Below are 4,540 nucleotides of genomic sequence, written 5' to 3'. Positions count from 1 at the left end.
CATTCTGTGATTCCTTGGAAACTGCTTTACAAGGTACCAGAAGAGTGTAGCTGCTTGTGTGTTGGGTCCTGAGCTGGGGTGGCAGATTTGTGTGTGTGTTTATTGCTCGCAGTATTGAAGCAAAGTGGCTGTTTAGGATCCAGTTGAGAAGTTAACATGCCATTCTGTGTGGAGATGTCAATCTCCAAGAAATACCGAGAGTACTGTAATTTAATAATTTGAGTAGAGTTGCAACCATTGCTAGGACCAAAACCCTTCCAACTTAACCATCCCCAGCTTAACATTTTATTAATTTGATAAATTTTATTTTTCTTACCTCAACTCAACCTCATTTCAACATCAGAGATGATGTTGTGAAGTTTCTTTTTCATGTAATTTCACTCTTGAGGTCACTCCCTGGTTCAGAGTGTAACGGGCTAGTCCAGAAGAAGAAGAAAAATATATTTTTTGCCTGAAGTTTTCTTCCTTTGTGGTCAGAAATCAGTGAACTTGGCTTGTAAGAAATTGGAAATCAATTAAGTCAGCTTGTAAAAAAAATATTAGTGATAGTGAGACTAAACAAGCAGACTTTACAAGTAAAAACAATAGAAATACTGAATCGTTAACCGTTGATAGTAAATAAATCAGCTCAATACCGGAAAGTATAAATGTGAAATGACAGAGAATGCTTTGTTTGTTCATTTACTTCTGAAGATGCAAATTTACGTGTGTTTGATATTGATTGCTTCACTTTGCGTTCTCAAGGTTACAGATTGCAGCTCAGTTAATATCGAAGTATCCCATGAGTCTTCCTAACAGTGAGCTACCTGCCTTACTCAGTGTACTTCACCAGTTACTGCCTCAGCAACGCCGAGGAGAAAGGACCCCATACGTGCTGAAGTGTCTTACAGAGGTAGCTTTGTGTCAAAACCAGAAAACTGATTTGAAGAGCACCCACAAGCTGGAGCTCCAGAGAACCTGGGCGAAGATTTGGTCTCTTACCATTCGTAGCGTAAGTTTCCAGCAAATTGAAGTGGAGAGCTTTGGTCTACTTGGAGCTATGATTCAAGGAAACCTTGTTGTAACAGATAAAGAACTCTGGAAGATATTTTCAGGACCTGCATGCAAGCCTTCAAGGTAAAATGGGAAGCAGTGTGTCTGATTCACATGGCTCTTTACTGTGCAACGAAACCCACTGTATTATTCAAAATAATATTATCGTTGTTGTGACTGTATTTCTAATTAAGAACTTCCCACATTTATGTTTAAAGCATTTGAAAGGGACAAATAGACAAGAAAGCTGGGGAAGGACTTTTCATAAGGGCAACTAATGACAAGACAAGGGGAAATGGGTTTAAACTGAAAGAGGGGAGGTTTAGATTAGATATTAGGAAGAAGTTTTTCACTGTGAGGGTGGTCAGACACTGGAACAGGTTGCCCAAGGAAGTTGTGGATGCCCCCTCCCTGGAAGTGTTCAAGGCCAGGCTGGATGAGGCTTTGAGCAACCTGATCTAGTGGAAGGTGTCCCTGCTGATGGCAGGGCGGTTGGAACTGGATGATCTTTAAGGTCCCTTCCAACCCAAACCATTCTATGATTCTGTGAAATACATACATAAGTCTGAAAGCAGAAGAGGAGAGGAAAACATCTTCAAATTTAAAATTGACTAAAAATGTAAAATGGACTAAAAATTTAAAATCTGACTGAAAGAGACATGGATTTTTTGAAGTTAAAAAATATATTTTCTTCTAAATAAATTTTGATTCTGAAATGAGTATTCTGAAACAGTCTTTAAAATAGAGAGGGAATGTCTGTAATAGCCAAAATATGGCTTTTCAGCATGCAAAGATTCTAATGAAGGGCAGGGCGGTTGGAACTGGATGATCTTTAAGGTCCCTTCCAACCCAAACCATTCTATGATTCTGTGAAATACATACATAAGTCTGAAAGCAGAAGAGGACAGGAAAACATCTTCAAATTTAAAATTGACTAAAAATGTAAAATGGACTAAAAATTTAAAATCTGACTGAAAGAGACATGGATTTTTTGAAGTTAAAAAATATATTTTCTTCTAAATAAATTTTGATTCTGAAATGAGTATTCTGAAACAGTCTTTAAAATAGACAGGAAATGTCTGTGATAGCCAAAATATGGCTTTTCAAAATGCAGATTCTAATGAAGGAGTTTTCCAGTATCCGTGCTTATTAACTTGCTCCCTGAGCATGCAGAAACCCAGCAGAATGAGTATTCTGAAACAGTCTTTAAAATAGAGAGGGAATGTCTGTAATAGCCAAAATATGGCTTTTCAGCATGCAAAGATTCTAATGAAGGAGTTTTCCAGTATCTGTGGTTATTAACTTGCTCCCCGAGTGTGCAGAAATACCGACTTTGCTTTAGAGTGCTGAGTGACAAATACCACGTTGTTTCTCATAAATGCCCTGTGTTCCATTTTTGTTACAGTTCTGCTGTATGTTGTTTATCATTAGTGATGTCTGCCTATTCAGTGCCACAAAATTTGGACGTAGGAATGGAACAGAATAATTGTGAAAGAAATCCAGATCCTTTATTAAAGGAAGCTATAATGAAATGGGTACTGTCCTGCTATTTGCAGGAAGAAATGGAAGAATGTGCAGAGTTGCCTCCTGTGCTCTGCAGGTAAAGTATTCATGGCATAATTTTATATGTAAGCTCACTCTATAACACAGAAAATTGTGCAGGGAAAAGTGGATTTGTAGAATTGTACTATGTTAATGCTTTGTTAGAGTTTGTAGGGTTTTTAAACTTACTGTAGAATGTAATTCTGGGGACATACTTTAGTTACCTTTCCATAGTATAGCAGATACAACAGAACTGTGTGTTAGAAATCTTAAGTGAAAACTTACAGTGTTAATCTGGTTAATGTTTAATCTGGTTAATGTTTGGTTGAACTTCAGGAATCCTAAGAGCTTGTCTGATTGCAAGAAAATAAAAAACAATTTTATTTTTTTACAGTGATTTTCCTCATCTTATATTACAAAAAATTCTTGTGAGCCTTACCATGAAGAACTGTAGAGCTGCCATGATTTTTTTCCAAAATGATGCTAAATGGTATGTTTTTAAATCAATCATTATAGATACTTAAGCTTCTTATATTTGTAATTTTAGCAAGCAGAGATAATGAAATGCATGATTCCTCTTTCATATCTTTCTGTACATCTTTCAGACCCCATAAAATAGTAGCACTTCTGCAATTTAAGATGCTTTAAGCAGACTTTAAAATAGTCTCTTGGTGAGAGAGTCAAAGCTTCAGGTACTGAACCAAATACTTTGTAAGGAATACGTGTATCATCTCTCTTCAGCAGTACAGCTAAATATTTGGCTCTTTATCTGTAAGTTCATTAGGTATTTTTAACTCATTACAGTTACATCTTTGAATAATTTGTAAATTTATACCAGTATGTATTCATGCTTTTTAACATTACGTTCCATTCTAAAGGAAGCATATATCTTAAGAGTTTTCTTGAAGATACATGCTAAGTAGAAAGTTGGGTAGATGCTTGCTGTCCATAGGCCCTCATGCCACTCCACCTGTATTTTTGGCCCCAGCCACACATTACTGAATCTGTCAGAGTCACTCTATGAATGCTGTTCCAGCTTTTACTGATTCATATGTTCAAGCTCTTGAACTATATCCAGTTTCCTCTTAATTAAACTAAAATGTGTATCACTTGTTCTGATGGAAGATAAGACTTTCCTACTAGAAGTTAAAAATACTAGTCTTGTGGGTTTTTTGAATTTCTGCTCCAATTGTGTTAAATAGGTTGCAGTCAGCCATCTGAAAACAGACAAAATACAGTGTGTAGGCTTCATTTTTCCTTGCACTTTCTTCAGACAGAGCTAAAATCGTTGTATTCATTCCACAATGAAAGTCCTCAGAAATTAAAAGTTAACCAGAGTTTGGAAGCACAAAATGATAAAATATTTTCTTTTGCTTTTGTTTATTTCTCATATTTAAACAATAAAGACTTGTAAGTCGTATACTGGCTGCTAAAGTAAAAATTATATCTCTTTTTCAAGTGTGCAACACTTGCAAGGGAAAGAAGAAAACAGTTTTTCTGATGTTGAAGAGCTGTATCTGCAGACTACATTTGATGAAATGGATATTTTCACTAACTTCGCAGTAAATGTTGCAGATAAAAGTATGAGTGGTTCAAGACTTGCCATCAACCAGCATCTTAGGGAGACGCTGGAGTGCTGTCTTTTAGCAATGTCAGAAAAGCTTTTAAGCGGCTGTGCTCCTAAGGTAAGTTAAAAATTACTGTTACTTCCTTATATTTGTGCTCCCAAACAATATATTTTCAAGGCAAAGTATATAGATTTTCATTCCTTTTGCTGCTAAAATGAGAACCACAAGCATTTAAAAAACCTATATCCAGTAATACGAATTAGAGAACTCTGTATTTCTTTACATCATTGGCAAAATATCCATAGTTTTCATAAGTGTATGGGAATACGTGGAAGCTGCATAGGAGTGAAAGCGCGTGCAAAGTTGCCACATAAACCATTGTTGCCCAGCTTTTTGTG

This window comes from Antrostomus carolinensis, unplaced genomic scaffold (genome assembly GCF_000700745.2).
Source record: "Antrostomus carolinensis isolate BGI_N321 unplaced genomic scaffold, ASM70074v2 scaffold6692, whole genome shotgun sequence".
Taxonomy (NCBI): domain Eukaryota; kingdom Metazoa; phylum Chordata; class Aves; order Caprimulgiformes; family Caprimulgidae; genus Antrostomus; species Antrostomus carolinensis.
This window is presented reverse-complemented; position numbering follows the sequence as displayed.